Source organism: Euprymna scolopes, chromosome 45 (genome assembly GCF_053919585.1).
Source record: "Euprymna scolopes isolate OS-2025 chromosome 45, ASM5391958v1, whole genome shotgun sequence".
In the NCBI taxonomy this organism is placed as follows: Eukaryota; Metazoa; Mollusca; class Cephalopoda; order Sepiida; family Sepiolidae; genus Euprymna; species Euprymna scolopes.
In genome coordinates, this window is record NC_136526.1 from 19,787,360 (window position 1) to 19,805,164 (window position 17,805).

The window sequence follows — 17,805 nt, forward strand, 5'->3', positions numbered from 1 at the left end:
CGACTCTTTATCCGAGAGTACATCTTTCAAACTCCTCGGCCTAACGTTCACAGGAAACAGGAGTTGGAACAATTACATTGAAAGCATTGCCAGGGCCGCTGCAAAGAAGGTAGTCTCTCTCTACCGTGCTAGAAAACTACTAACACCTGAAGGTATCCTGTACCTCTATAAGGCCACCATTCACCCATGTATGCAGTATTGCTGTCATATTTTGGGCTGGTGCATCTGCTACTAGTCTCTCGCTCCTAGAAAGGTTCAAAAGAGAGAGTCGCCAATCCGATAGGCCCTGAACTGGCATCTAAGCTTCAGCCCCTGTCCCATCGACGAAATGTTGCATCCCTCTGCTTGTTCTACAAGTATTTTAATGCACGAACTGCAAGCACTTGTGCCCCTACGACGTAAACACGCTCGACAAACCCGACAGGCAGCTAAATCTCACCCCCACACAGTAGAGATCCCTAGATGTAAAAGATATTTCTACTCCAGTGGTTTCTTTCCCAGAACCGCTAGACTTTGGAATTCCATTCCAGGTCCTTGCTTCCAACTGTACCGACGTGCAGAAGTTCAAGTGTAACGTGAACCGACATCTTGCTGCCCAAATCTCCACATAGTACCCCAGTAGATGTTGCCCCTGATAGTAGCCCCCTACACCAAAGTGGCAATGTGCCTTGTTTGGGGTGAAAATGTAATAAATAAAAAAAAAATTTAAAAAAGGCATTGACCTAAAAATTGATATTAACCATAAAGTATTAAACGTTTTAGATGTTACCCTAAACTTAATACTAGATGAACGTAATCAAACATATTATATTGGTTCTAAATTTAATAACTTATTAACAGTAAAGGAAACTGCCGGAACTAACACGCAATTTTCTGTGAATTTTCTTTTTTTTTTTTCTTCTTGCAACATTATATTGTCAAACATTTTTTCTTTCTAAGCAAAGGATTTCTAATTTGTCTCAGAAGTATATGCACAAAAAGAGTCAATGTTGACATAATAATCGATTGTTCCTATAAAATGAAACGGACATGAAAACATAACGAAATTTAAATATGCTGGAGGAATTGCTTTGCGTGGGGAAAAATATTTGGATTTCGGAATGTAGCTATACCGTTTTATATATATATATATATATATATATATATATATATATAAATATATATATATATATATATATATATATAAGTGAAAGTGTCTGTGCGTGTGTAAATTTCCCTACGCAATAACTGTCAATTTTTAGTCTACAGACTCGAAATTTGATATACAGTGTACTGAGATTTGGGAAATCGATGTGATCGGTTTTTGGCCAGAAATTTGGCGATTAAGGGGTCAAAGTCCAACGATTTGACCTTTGAGAACTCTACAAAACTCCTCCGACCATTTTGGGTCTACGCACTTGAAATTTTAGATATAGGTTCCTTGGACATGGATCTAACTTAATAACTTGATTTGAGCCCAAAACAATAAATTTTAAGAGGTTATAATAGGGATCAAAATTAAAAAAAATTGACCTCTGCGGTCTCTTCCAAATTACTCACACAATTTCTGGTCTAAATATTTGAAATTTTACATAAAGAGTATTCAGAGATAGGGCAAGCTTTTTCATCAGTTTGGGTCGAAAATTTTTAGTTACCAATATATAAATGTATGTATGTATTTATGTTTGCATGTCTGCGTTAAACTTTCAATAGAGGCGACGGATTTTACCAAGATCAGTATCGTTTTAAAGTTCGATCTTTTATACGACAAATATCGAAAAATTGGCTAAAAACATTAATATCTTCCCCTTCAACTATGCACTTTTCTACAGGGGGGGTCACTTTTTAAGCCGATATTTTTTAAAGTTATCCTCTCCTTTAGATTGTCTAGCCTTAATTTTTAAAAAATGTCACTTCTGGTTTGGCGGTGGTCGTAACAGCATAAACGTTAGTCTTTACCACGTTTTTTTCCTCCTTTGCGGTACGGGTTCGAGCCTGCCTTCCTACTACCACTTTTTTATTTTTATTTTTTTGCTCAACATACACATCCAAACACTCGGGCAACGCCGGGCTGAAATGCTAGTATATATCTAAAGTCAAGTCAATATATATATAAGTCAGTACGTTTTGCAAAGCAAAACCTTAACAGCATAATTGGCCAAATCGTTTCATATTTAACACTCATTGGCCAGAGGAAATAGAAATCTCCTATGGTTTACATACTCCAATTTCAATGACTATTTCAGTAATAGAAACGTTCAGCGATTTAACATCTATAATATAAATCTCACCTGTCTGTTTAAATGTATGTATGCCTGCCTAAAACTTTCGACAGAGGAAACGGATTTTTATGAACTCGGTATCATTTTGAAGATCTACCCTGTGGACGACAAATATCGAAAAATTGCCCACAAACATTAATTCCTTCACCCTCAACTGGGCACTTTTCTACAGAGAGTGGTCGCTTTTTTCGTCGATATTTTCGAAAGTCCAAACCTCTTTTCGATTGACTAGGCTTAATTTAAACCTACATCACTTCTGGTTTGACGATTGGCCCGACAGTAAAAACGTCACTTTTTCACGTTCGCGATATGGGTTCGAACCTGTCTTCCTACTACCACATTTTTTTTTTGCTCAACACACACCTCTAAATGCCCAGGCAATGCCGGGCCCCAAGGCTAGTTTATTATAAAACACAAATTGAAAATGAGAAGTTTATTTTCGTTTTCCAAGCGCACAGGACATTAATATTGTGTCTTTGAATTGAGAAATTTTACCGAAAACAGTCATGCATGGGATACAATAAAAACATACATCACTGACTATTCAGTTCCTGTCGAAGTCCAATTTCTATAAAACGAAACAAGTCTCATCTTATCGCTAAAGGAGATTAAATGGCGGAAATAGGTCAAATAATTATTTTTAATTTTCACGACGAATGCCAAGTAAAATAAAGACGAAGCCGATCTGAAGATACATTTTTCAACGTAATTAGTCCACCGACTTAGTCGGATTTGGACCTTGGAATTCACTCTCGTCCGTTCGTTTGTTCTTTCGTCCGTTTGTTTCCAAAATTTTCAATAACTACTCATTACATTTTTTTTTTAAATTTTGCTTGAAGTTACAACTACCCAAGGGAGCAAATGTAACATTCTCGGATTTTTGATTCTGGTTGGATCAGAAGGGGTCAAAATGGCCAAATATGACACTTTTTGGGATAAGAATCTTTTCCGACCATTAGATTTTGCTGAAAATTAATCTAAAGCAAGATTACATGAATATACATAGGGAAACGTAATATTTTACCCTGGGAAAACTCTGGGACTTGAACCCCAGGTTGTTTTAGGAGTGAAAAATATCTTTTGGGTATAATTTTTGTTTTTCTTCTAAAATTCAAAGTATCATATAGTTTTTAGCTCGTTTCAAAAGAAAATTGTCGCAGATAAACTGGTACAATAATAGAAGAGTGAATAACTGCTACAATAACGTAAAACTTATCACAAATTGACGCGATTAGATGTAATAATAAATATTGTTATTTGATTTCCAGTAAGAATTATTACAGAAAAATGTGTTTACTTCTGTTTTGAAGCTTTGGTATAAATAAAATAAAACGTCGTTTTGCAGTTTATTGGCATCGTATATGACCGAAAACTCTGGAATTTTATCATCAAACTTCCTAATGCAGAATTAATGCCGCTGTAAGATTACTCGTAAAAAAAATTCCTTGAGCTTTGTTTTCAATTGTGTGCTCAGAGAGAGAGAGAGAGAGAGAGAGAGAGAGAGAGAGGGAGAGAGAGGGAGATAGAGGGAAATAAAATATAGGCAAGCGTATCTTTATTATTTATCGATGTCTAGCACGAATGAATATCCTGGAATAATATTGCAAAACACCATACTACAAAATTAATACCAACAGAATTATTCTTCAAATTACCTAGTTTGGTGGAAGCCTTTTTAAATTGCATCTCAGCAGAGTAGAAGGAGATGACATTTGGTAAGTAGTTAACTCCACGAACTGGCGGCCAGCGTGTGCCAAGTTCTAAGGACTATTGTGATAGGGTTCAGATTTATAGGAAGATTAGCCGGGATGCCCGGCGTTGCCCAGGTGTTCGGATGTGTATGTTGAGCAAAAAAAAAAAAAGGGTGTTTGGAGGTGTGTGTTGAGCAAAAAAAGTGGAAGTAGACAGGCAGGCTCGAGCCCATATCACAGAGGAGAGAAAGAATGCGAAAAAAAAAACCGAAAAAAAAAAACGTGACATCTTTACCGTTGCGTCCATCGCCAAACCAAACGTGGCGAAGGTTTAATTTAAGGCTAGTCAATCGAAAAAGGGGGATGACTTTCAAAAATATTGGCGAAAAAAAGAAAAGTGCCCAGTTGAGACTGAAGGAATTAATGCCTTTAATCAGACAGGTAAGATTTATATAATAGAAGACACCATAAATAAATCTAGCATTAAAAGTAAGGCAGATGAATCTTTTAATTTTTCGTTTTTTGAAATCAGGAACTGTGGTTAAAATAGTCATTTAGATGTTTGCTATAGCTTTTTATCTTATTGAATTCAATAAAAACCCTTCAGAATTTGCTGATGAGGAGACCTTGCTTATCAAAAAACTATATATAATTACTGTACATAACTTGATGTATACCACAATAAAAAGCATTGTTTTCTGAAACAATCGTACAGATAATTGATTTTGTTGTTGTTCCTTCTTATGAAACGGATTTTTAATTTAATTAAAATTTGATTTTTAAATTTTAAATTATCAATCACATTACTTAATATATATATATATATATATATTAAATTGCATCTCAGAGAAAGTGATGACATTTGCTAAGTAGTTAACTACACGAACTGATGGCCTGAGTGTACCAATTTCGAACCCAGTTCGTTCTATGGAACACTTTATCCTTGGATGTTGGCAACCTTCACCTGGTCCCTCCTGTAAGTGCCTGATGTATTTCTAGTTGGAATTCTAAGTAGAAATATATTCGCGGAGCCAATGCTAACAGCAGAATCATTATTCATCAGAGAGAGAGAGAGAGAGAGAGATGGCGTATGAAAGGGGGAGAGAGAATTCATATAATAAAGATTCTGATTTCTAATACTCTAGCTGAATCTCACTATCCCTATTGTACACTGCGGTTCGTATATCCAAACACTCCATATTTAAACTTATCGGATTTAATAGATGCCACAATGTTTCCTTTTAGCCGTGAACGAAATGTAGAGACAACATCAATATAATTTTCCCTCAACCTCCCCCTTCTCCTCCTCTTCCTCCTCCTCTGAATAAGTGTTATGATTTTCTTTGTAGGTCGCTCTCGCCCTTCGCCAGCCCATCAATTCCAAAATCGCCGCCAGACTTATACAACGAGCATAATAGTCAACCCTCAAATATGGCCGCCGGCTGTCTCTCTCCGACATCGCTAATAAAGGCTTAGATAACACTTGAGCGACGACTCTAGTTCCTCTTGAAGTTAATCGTTCAGCTTTTGTATGACGAGCCGATGCCTATGAAAAGGCCAACTCTCTACTCGTAAGGAAGTTCCAGATTACATTTTCCGAGTGCATAAATTGCAAGCAATTATCTAACGACCTTTCTTTCGTTCAGTTTTCTTGGATTTTTTCTTTCAAATTCGAATGAATGTTCACGTACAAAATTTGGTAGCATTCCAAAAAGTAAGAAACCTTGAATGTTATCCGTACACTGAGTACATACATTTATTTTTATTCACGCCCAAAACAAGGCAGATTGCCACTAAGATATAAAAGGACTATTGTGATAGGGTTCAGATTTATAGGAAGGAAACGGACTTGTGTGTGTGTGGGGGGGAGTTTGACAACAAACTATTGAAATCGGAATATACACTATATTAGTTTTGCACTCCCTTTTCTTCTCTCCCATATGTATAAATATCCATATTTTATTTTGGCTAGCCTAAATTTTGCTAGCTTTGCATAAATAGATTTTTTTTCGTTTTAGTCTTTTATAAAACTACAAGCATTTTGGCCCGGCTTTGCCCAGGTGTTTGGAGGTGTATGCTGAGCAAAAAAAAACAAAAAAAAACGGTCAATTTTATTAAACTTTGACCCCTATTATGGCCCCTTAACATTTGTTTTGGGCTAAAATCAAGTTATTAAGTAAGATCCATGTCCAAAGAACCTATATCTAAAATTTCAAGTGTGTAAACCCAAAATCGTCGTCGGAGTTTGGTAAAGTTCTCAAAGGTCAAATCGTTGAGCTTTGACCACTTAACAGCCAAATTTCTGGCCGAAAACCAATCACATCGATTTTCCATATAAAATTTCGAGTCTGTAGACTAAAAATTGACAGAATTATTGCGTAGGGAAATGAACACAGACACACAGAAGACAGACAGACACGTTCACTTTTATAGATATACTAGCATGGATGCCCGGCGTTGCCCGAGTATTTGGAGGTGTATGCTGAGAAAAAAAAAAAAAGCGGTCAACTTTTTTTTAACTTTGACCCCATTATGACCCCTTAACATTTATTGTTTGTGGCTCAAATCAAGTTATTAAGTTAGATCCATGTCCAAGGAACTTATATTTAAAATTTCAAGTGTGTAGACCCAAAATTCTCGGAGGAGTTTGGTAGAGTTCTCAAAGGTCAAATCGTTGAACTTTGACCCCTTTAATCGCCAAATTTCTGGTCAAAAACCGATCACATCGATTTTCCCAAATCTCAGTATCCTCTATATCAAATTTCAATTCTGTAGACTAAAAATTGACAGAGTTATTGCCTAGGGAAATGTACACACACAGACAGAGACTTTCAGATATATAGATGTGTTTCGGTTATTTGAAGCTATTTCGTATTTATATACACAATATATATATATATATATGTGTGTGTGTGTGTGTGTGTGTGTGTGTGTTTGTTGATTTTTAAACGATATTAAGGTTAACGTCTCCGCCTCGGATATCCGGTGTTTTTCTTAGAAAGTCGCCCATTTTTATTTGGACGTCTTATTTATTTATTTATTATTTTTAAAAACAGTAATCTACGGACACGCGTGTTTCGGAGCCCTATTCCTCTAGCTTGACCGTTGTTAGGATTCGAACCCCGGACCTTATGTATTTCAGTCCAACGCCCTAACCCATTACGCTATGATGCCATAGACAATTTACCGTTTAGTTTTTATCCTTTATCTGTTTACGTAGTTTTCGTTGTTGCTTTTTAAACGATATATATATATATATATATATATATATATAGGGTGACCCAGAAAAAGAGGGCCCCAACTAGAATTAGGCCCCGTTTTTTAGTGTTTTGTCCGAATGAAATTAAACTTTGGTCATAACTAGTTTATTATATTCAAAATATCACATCAAAACGATAGGGTCTTTGGCCTTTTTTCTCCATTCTACAGCATATGTTCTTGATGGCCTCCATCTAGTTTTTTTTTGTCACCCTGTATATAACGTAGACTTGTTGGTGACTGTTTTTAAACCATAATGTGGTTACCTTAGAGTCTCCGCCTTGGAGATCTTGTTTATCAGAAAAATCACTTATTTCTGTTTATTTGTACGTAAACAAATAATATTTGTATTTATTAATTATTAATTATTTTTAAACAGTAATTTACAGCGCCCAGACCTTATATATTTTAGTCTGGCGTCTAAACCATTATGCTATGAAGCCAGAGATAATTTTACTGTTAATTTTTTTCGCTCTTATATTTTACGTAGATTTGTTGTTGATTTTCTTTTTAAACGATAATAATACGGTTCGTCTCCGCCTTGAAGATCTTGTTTCTTAGAAAATCGCCCTTATTTTTTATTTGGACGTAAAAAAAAAAAGATATTTTTGTTATTTATTATTTTTTTTAAAACGGTAAAATTTTCTATGGCTTCATAGCGTAATGGATTAGACTGAAGTTCGATTTCTAGTAACAGTCAAGCTATGCTGAAGAGTACGGCCCCAAAACATGTATGTTTGTAGATTACTGCTTTAAAAAAATATATATAGTCTTCGGAGATTTTTAACCTTTAAATCCATAGAAAAATAAATAAAATCTTTGTAGTTATTCGTTGGAAAATCAGTTTGCCAATTAATCTCCTTCAATCGCTGTTGGGCGGACTGGCACACAAAGGCTGAATACTGGCGGTAGATGAAAGGCAAAAAATTTTGCCCGGGAGGTCAGGCAAAGGGGGCAAATAAGGTTTAGTAGCTCGGGTCTGGTAGGGTTAATTGATTTCCTATGAACTTCTTGGATGCAATCTGATGAAAAGTGCCTATTTTTGAAAACCTATGGGTTGATGATTATTTGTTAATACTCCTTTTTGAATATTTGATAGATAAATATTGTACTTTATTCAGTTCTTATTTTTCATGGCCTGAGAGCTCAAAGGGATTTAAAAAATGAAGAACGTCAAGCAAACACAACTAATAGTAGAAGTGCTAGGAACCATACCGAAAAACTTTGAAAATAGGATGGAAGAGATTGGAATCTGGCGGATTTCAATAAGAAATTGTAGTCTACATTGCACTGTAGAGAACCTATTGTAAATTTTATAAAATTTGTTTTATATAATACCTTTAATTAAATCGTAAAATGCAAATGCCAAGTATCACAGCCTAATTGTTCTTCAAACAGAAACATTCATTTCGAACGCGGCCATGTCTTATCAAAGAACCTACTGTTGATTTTATACACCAACCCCTCCTGATTGTGCGATAATAAAACTTAAGATTGTATACTTACTATATTAACTTCGGTCAACTCGGACGGTTCCTTCTTTAATAGATTTTTTTGGATTATTGATTTTCGATACTTATCAGAGGCATTCCGATACAAGCCCTACCTATAAAGACTCAGGCACAAATAATGTTTGTGTGAAATTGCAAAAACGTACGTTCAGCCGTTTCGGAGTGTATAGGGAGAGAACTCATACACACAAACGTACAAAATAAGTTTTTACATATAACTATGTACTGTATATATATATATATATATATATATATTAGTAATTTATAAAATATATATGGCGATTAAGCTACATTGAATATTCCGCGTTTCATCCACTCTAGGACTCTTCAGGCTTATGCGCGAATTCTGGTTGTTTATCGTTTTTATATGCTCCTCTTTTATTGAGATTTTAGTTAGCCAATCAGCTTTCTAGTATCCACCGCGCCCTTCCTATCAGTCAATGGGCATGCATTTATCGGACAAAGGATCTGTTTTAAAACTAGGTTCACATATAAATCGTAATATCTCACAGTTAAAAACGAAGCTCGCCTGTCGATTTAATTTGCTCGATTTCGGGAAGATAAATATTCAACATTTGTCGCTCGCCGCATGTAGGTTAGTCTGTTTCCTATAACATCTTGGGAAAATAAAAATAAAAAAAGCGTTCCGCAGTAAATGAAATACTATTCCGCAGTCAAACTTGACCTCATTAACTCATTAAAACGGGCACCTGCTAAATCCAAGTAATTAAATAAATTCAAACGTGTTTCCATTAGCATCTCGCGGTGAGGCAATGGTTAACGTCGCACGTTTTTTTCACACTTTAATTCGATCCTCATACTTACTTTTTTAACCCCCACCTCACCCCGGAGTTTCCACACACACCTCCAAACTCCCGGGCAACGCCGGGTACCCCTTGCTAGTATATATATATATATATATATATATATATATATAAAAGCGAAAATGTATGTATGTATGTGTGTGTGTATGTTTGTGTGTTTGCTAAAAACTTTCGAAAGGCAGAACAAAAATTCACAAATTTAATCTGATATGAAAGCCCAATCCTTCCCCCGACAAATATCGAAAAATTGGTAAAAAACGTTAATTTTTTCACCCTGAAATCAGCACTTTTCTACAGGGGGGGTCAGCAAAACCGTCCTCTCATGACGAGATCGGTTCTACGCATGCGCCAGAGGACGTCATAACCTGATTTAGTTTAAATATTTGAAGACCTGACACAATTTCAGGTACGTCCTGTTAGGTCAGTTAGTTAGAGCGTTGGGCCATTATCTAAACGTTTTGGGTTCGAATTGTGGTGTCTTTTTCTTTTCTATTTTTTAAATTTTAATATTGAAGCAGGGTTATTTAAGCCATTTTTCACGTAACGTTCGTTTTTCTATTTTTTTTTTTTTTTTACTTCGCTTATTCTAAGGTTTTCATTAACACCCCCACCCTGACCTAAAAAACAAAAAAGAAAACAGAAAAACGAATGTTAAAATCTCTTTAAAAATTTTGAAAAATAAAGCGGGGGTACCCAGGCGGTGGAGGGGGGTGGGGTAATCAAAACATAAGAATAAGCGAAGTAAATATTTTTAATATTAAATAAAAATTAAATATTGTATTAAAAAAAGGTAAAACTTTAAACAATCGAAAAAAATCACGAAAAAAACTAACGTAAGGCAAACGAACGATGTTAATGTAAAAATCGTAAAAACAAAAACAAAAAAGCAAACAGAAACACGAACGTTAAAACTTCTTTAAAAAATCTGCAAAATAAAAACCAAATAACAAACACGTGAAAAGTGGCTTAAATAAGCCAGTTTCAATATTAAAATTTAAAAAAATCGGTGGGTACCCGGCGTTGCCCGGGTGTTTTAGGGTGTGTATGGTCGGTCGGGGTGGGGGGTTAATGAAAACCTAAGAATAAGCTAAGTAAAAAAAACCAGAAAAACGAACGCTACGTGAAAAATGGCTTAAATAACCCTGCTTCAATATTAAAATTTAAAATATCGAAAAAAAAAAACCCATCTCACACCACGATTCGAACCATAAACGTTTAGATAATGACCCAGCGCTCTAATCAACTGACCTGAGACGACGTATACGAAATTAGGTCATTTTTTAAAAATCAGGTTACGACGCCGTATGATGCATGCGTAGAAGCGACATCGTCATGGGAGGACGGTTTTTGCTGACCACCCCTGTAGGAAAGTGCTGATTTCAGGGTGAAAAAAATAACGTTTTTGGCCAATTCTTCTATATTTGTCGAGCGAAGAGTAGAGCTTTCATATGAGACGAAATTTGTGAATTTTTGTTCTGCCTGTCGAAAGTTTTTTAGCAGATATACAAACACACACATACATACATACACACACATTTTCGCTTTTATATTTATAGATAGGTAACAATCCTCATAATATTTGATGCCTGAGAGTGTATTGGAGAAAATAGATTTCCCATGTGAAATCTGTCCCTAAACTTGATATATCTGGCACTCTCGCTCTAACTAGTGCTACAGAATAAAAACAAGATTTCAACCTCTTTAGTATTTTTGACTTTGTACGGACATGATATGCCTTTTTCATTTCCTCTCTGCCAAAAACGAACTCCCGCGGGGTACATGTAAGTTTTTACACAATGCGCTGCGCGTGATTCCTTTTACTTACTAGAACGAGTAACACGCGCATGTTATTGTTATGGGACAATTGTAATCTTTATTTTATACTTATTTCCTCGTGTGCTATTTGTGTGTTACGTCATTTTTTTTACTATCTTTTAGTACTTGTCCTAGACATATTAAATGCTATTGTTATCTGACTGTGTTTTTTTTTATTATGACCTTTACACAACGTACGTATCGTAAATCTACTAATAAAATCATGTAAATAAGCACATTTATTATCAAGATAATACACTGCTGTATAATGCCTCCGAGCGCTTAGAATAATTCTATATTCACTCCATGTGTAAAATCATAAATTGTAAAATCTAATATATAAACAGCTATATGTCTGTCTATCGGTCGGTCTGTCTGTCTCCATATTTTTAAACTACCTCCTCTGAAACTAAAATCGTAGACCGACGCCAGGGACTTCAAATGATTGATATTTTACGGATCGCTCTTTTATGGGTCTTTAGCGGGTTAAAATTGTTTTCAAGAGATCAAAAATGGATCAAAATTGAAAAAAAGGGTTACAAATTTTGTACATTCATCTTAGTTTATTTTTAATTTTCAATCAATTCATATACGTGTCACGTTGGTACAGTGGTAACGTCACCAGTTTTGAATGCTACAGTTTCGGTTTCAATTCTAACTGATGGCACCTAAATACCTTTTTTTTTAAACTTTGGAAATAACGATTAATATATACGGACACTCTGAAGGCATCACTGAAGGCCTTCAACGTTGATCCTTCATCATGGGAGCAGACAACTTTCGATAGAGCCAAGTGGCAAGCCGCTGTTCTTGACGGTGCCTCCAAATATGAAAGTAACCGAAAAGTTGCTACAGAGAATCGCAGGAAGGACAATATTTTGAAACCCTCGTCATCTGTTACCATTCCTTCTTACTGCAGTAGAACTTTTCAAGCAACAATTGGGCTTATCAGCCATCTCTGCACTCACCGATGATGACTCCCTCCACTCCACTCTACGGGATGATCATATGATTTTCGTCGTTCCGACGGGCGAACAACACAACATACGAAATCTGGACAAATTAAAATATATTTAAGCGTATTTTACGTCCGGGAAATGCCGGACACCCCACATTGCTAGTGTAATATATTGTGTTAATAAGAATTTTTAATATCTTGATGAATCTCAATCACATTCTGTGAAGCAACTATGTAAGTATTAAAATAGTCCAAAAGCTTATTTGATGAATATTTCCTGGCAGTGCAAGACTTACCCTAGTGCATTTTTTTCTGTAATCTATAATATAAATCTCACCTGTGTTTAAATTTATGCATGTATGTATCGCAAAAACTCAACAGAGGCGACGGATTTTCAGGAGATCCGTATAATTTCCAAGCTCGACCCTTCAGACGACAAATATCGAAAAATTGGATAAAAACAATTTCTTCACTCTCAACTTGGCACTTTTCTACAGGGACGGGTCACTTTTTTTCGCGGATATTTTCGAAAATCATCGCCTCTTTTCAATTGTCTAGCCTTAATTTAAACCTATGTCACTTCCGGTTTGGCGATGGGTGTAACAACTAACTCGTAAGGTTTTTTTTTTTTTTTTTTAATTATTTTCACTTTCTTTTTCTCCTTCTTAGTACGGGATCGGGCCTGCCTACCGACCACCTTTTTTTTTAATTCTTTTTGCGCTCGCAATTTTCCCATTTTTTTTTTTTTTTGCTCAACCAACACCCTGACACATACCTCCACTTTCTTTTCAGCCTTCTCATCACGGGTTCGAACTTGCCTGCCTACTACTTGCTTTTTTTTCTCAAACACCTACAAATACCCGGACAATGCCAAGCACCCAGACTTGTTTATGTAATAAATGCTAAAAATTTCAATAAAATTTAATCAACTAGTGTTTCATCCTTTCGGGAATTATCAGTCAAGGTCGTCACGATAAACACCGTTTGATATATATATATATATATATATATATATATATATATATATATATATATATATATATATATATGTCCGTAGATTACTGTTTTTAAAAATAATATATATATATATATATACATATATATACATACATATATACATATGCATACATATATATATATATATATATATATATATATATATATGCGAGCTAAGATATATATGTGTTAGTATGTGTACAGAGCAGTGTTTATGTATTAGTTCTAAATTGTGCATGTTCCTATGTGTTTACTTCTACTTTATTATCTCTGACTCCCCCATAACATAACCCATGCTACTATAATGCATAAATTTTAATCCAAGCTGATCCGTGTTTGCAATGATTACCTACTTTATTTAAACATACGTCTGCCACGCTTACTTGTCCTTATGTATCTTTCCGCACGGCATTACTTTATTACGGTTAACAAGTACTTTCTCTTTTACTGGACATATACAACATTTCTTGCCTTTTCCATTTCGTTATTGACTCACCTTTCCCTTGCTATTCCACTGTATGATGGTTTAAACCTGTCGCGTTTCTCCCTCCCGAATACCTATTACCCTATAATCCCTGTTTTCATAAATAGTTAATTTCCTTCTTTAGTTAAGCAGCGTTGAGCCTGGTTAGTACCAGAATGGGAATTCAAGGCGTTGCCTGTGCTCTCCGCTTAAGTCGGCATTTGTTTCCAGTCATCCTGTATATACTCTTCACTTGCCACTGGTCATGTCGACTCAGGAGAGGTGTAGTTGAAGATTGCATACCTCCTGCCACAAAAAATTCACGTGCAGGCACCCCTTCGTAGGTATCTATAGTCTGTTAAAGACTGAAGCAGTCTGTTGCAAATAACCTCCTAGTACTTGTGTTATCACGAACTCTAGAATAGAATTTTCAATCTGTGTACGCAGGGTGATGATGCATAGAGAAACTTGGCCTGTTATATGTGATAACATGGCTCCCTTGGATAGAAATGATATGAGAATAATATGACGAATGTTAATGTGTTTTCAAGACGTGTTTAGATTTAATGAGCTCAGAGGAATCCGGAGAGTATAGTGTGATTATGCAGATAAGAGGGATTTTATGTTATGACCACGTTAAAAGAAATAATAAAATTCTTTGGTTAGTAGATGTAAAAGAGTTGGGGTAATAGGTTGAGTTCATAGGAGAAGGCCACAGAAAATATGAAGGAGGATTGATAAGGATTGATTTGAAAAAAAAAAGAAAGGATCAAAGATAGATCAAGTTGTAAGTCATTTTTGAAGCCGTCCAACACATGCCAGCATGTACTGAATATGATTATAGATTAATGCTAACGCAAGTGAAGCATGGTAAACAGTGGATGAGGCATAAAAAAATGACTAAGTTCAGCATCCCCCCGTCATTTAGCTCCCAAATCCCCAGGAGACATCAAATCCTGGTGAAAATGCAAACAAACGTGTAAATGTGTGTTTCCATCATTTGCCCCCCCCCCCCCATTTAGCCCAAAAAGTACCCAAAGTACTCAAATTTAAATTTGAGTTCAGCATAAAAATCAAAGGCATCAATATTTTTTTTAAATAAGCACAAAAGTGTCAATTTTAGCCATTTTAACCCGAAAAGCACCACTAGGGGAGCAACTGGAGTTTTCCCGGAAAATCTGTTCTTTTACTTTTTTTTTTTCATGTTTAATGTTTGTGCAAAATTTCAAAAAAATCAAAAGCATAGTTATTGAGAAAAGGACGGACGGACGGACGGACGGACGAAGGGATAAAGGTGAATTTACAGGTCCACCCTCCTTTCGTCGGGGGGGGGGGACCAAAAAGAATTTATTTATTTAACAAAGAAAGTCTATAGCTAGACGCAGACACGAACCTCTTCGTAAAAATTCAATCACTTCGATTTCTGTGAAAATTTAATAATAGGGATTGTGTATGTGGGAAACGGCAGTAACCTTATTTGGGTTTAACCGGCTTCCTCAAAACGAGAAAGTTCCATGGGAGTATGAAATTCACAAACGATTCCCAGTTGCATGTATTTTTTTTTCTAGCGTTTTAAAATTTGTTCAAGCTGGACATATTCCGGTGGTTTACGTAAGCTGCCGGAATATGCCGCGTAACATCCACAGAAAAACGGGTCGTTTCTCTGTATAAGTACTATTTCCTGAAATGTGACTTTTTGTATGGAATGATTACATTATTGAGTCTTGCTCTCGGGTCTTTCTCTCTCGTCTCTGGATTTCTCTCCTTATCTCCCTGTTTCTGTCCCACTGTCTGTCACTCCATGTTTCTTTCTTTCCTGATCTCTTTCTTTGCGCTGTCTTTCTCTTTCTGTCTCTTACCCCCCACCCCCTCTCTCTCTCTCACACTCTCTCTGATGTTATAGATAACACACAGAGACAATAATCCTGTTTTCCTGTTCCTTTGTCTGTCACTCCGTTTGTTTCTTTCTTGATCTCTCTTTCTTTGCCCTGTTTTTATCTTCATCTCTCTCTCTCTCTCTCTCTCTCTCTGATGTTATAGATCACACACAGCGACACTGGCACAATAATCCCCGTGCCGACCTTCCTCTTTTGATGTGATGATAAGTGAATTATGACTGCTGTTGTTCGAGCGTCCGGTTGTGCTGGGTCAGCAGAAACGGCCTGAGGCCTCTAAACTTTTTCGTACATCCTCGAAACCAGTTCTCTATTCACTACATTAGACTCTGGACGGTCAAAGGCTTATTCGGAACTGAAAAAAAAAGCGTGGGTTCAATAGCCTTTGTATTCTATTATACGAGATGCACCTGCAATAGGGCCGGCTGATCTGCCCATTGTCCTAATAAAGCAAATAACAACTTCTTTGTAAAAGTAATTTTCAATTCATAATCAGTTTATGTTGGTAACCCATAAATTATAGGATGTCTTGAAAGTGTATTTAGATTCCAATTTTTTTTTTTTATGAAAGTCACTCCAAACAAAGTACATGCTATTAGGAGCTGAAAGGAAAAAAAATAATCAACGCAGAAATAGAAGATACCTTTTGATAAGATCAAATCTACAGATGAAGATAACCGTTTCAATCCTACCCAAAGCCGGTTTGAGGACTAGTTGGTCAAAACGTGGTTAAATGATGAGAACTATTGAAGGCATTAATTACTGAAGATACAATTAGGAGATTCAGCATTCCTATCCCGTCGCAGTTAACAACCTAACGAAGGCCAGAGGAATATTTGACCGAAACGTCGTGAAACAACAACTGTAAAGATGAAGATAATAGTCCGTAAAGAAACAAATAAAAATATACAAATTGCTCATCTAAGAATTCCAATCATTTAATTTTTCAGATAAGTTTTTTTTTTTTTTTGATTATTTTCAGGTCATCTTCTGATAATTGCGATCTATCTAAAAAAAAACAAAAACAAAAACAAAAAACGCATATACACAAAAACGAATATTAACAAGCTAAGAATTCTGTATTTATCACCCCATCCTCGATGAATTTCAGGTCATTCGTACGACACGTGGTCATTTTATTTTTAGATCTATTTTAAACTAGCCTGGATAGCCGGCGTTGCCCGGGTGTTTGGAGGTGTGTGTTGAAAAAAAAAAAGTGTCAGTAAGCAGACAGGGTCGAATCCGTACAGTGAAAGAGGAAAAGTGAAAAAAGTGACGCGTTAACTGTTACGCCCATCGCGAAACCGGAAGTGACGTAGATTTTAATTTAGGTTAGACAATCGAAAAGAGGCGATGAATTTCGAAAATATCGGCGAAAAAATCGACCCCTCCCTGTCGAAAAATGCCCAGTTGAGGGTGAAGGAATTAATGTTTTTAGCCAATTCTTCGATATTTGTCGTCCGAAGGGTCGAGCTTTAAAACGATACCAATCACATGAAAATTCGTTGCCTCTGTCGAAAGTTTTTGCGAGACATACATACATACATACATACATACATACGCGCACTTAAACAGACAGGTGAGATTTATATCATTTATTAACCCTCTCCTTCCCCGAAATATATATATACTAGACAGATTTCATAAAAAAAGTTTTGGTAGGTGAGTATGAGGATCGAACCCTTGAGGCAAAGTTGGAAATTAAAGTGTTAAAAAAACCCGTGCGACGCTAATCACTGGGCCCCCGCGACATACAAAGGAAGACGTTTGAATTTATTTATTTAACTATTGAAAAGTGGCAGCAATAAAAGTTAACTCTGCTGCTTCTATTTGACCTAATTATTGAGGTCAAATAAAACAGTTAACTTGGATTTGACTGTTTTTTTCCCCAACATATGTTGGGGAGGGGGAAACCAGCTCCCCATTTTCCAGACTGATTAGTAACTCTCTGATATAACAGGACTTTGTCCACACATTGATCAAAGCTGGTTGCTTGTGGATGTTTCCCGGCGCGATGCCGAGAACGTTGTTAACTTTGAATTAGTTTCGCTTTTTATACTAAAAGCCCAATCAACACGCGAGAAGCCAAAATAGCAATAATTTTGTAAAAGTCGATGTAAATAAATCAATACG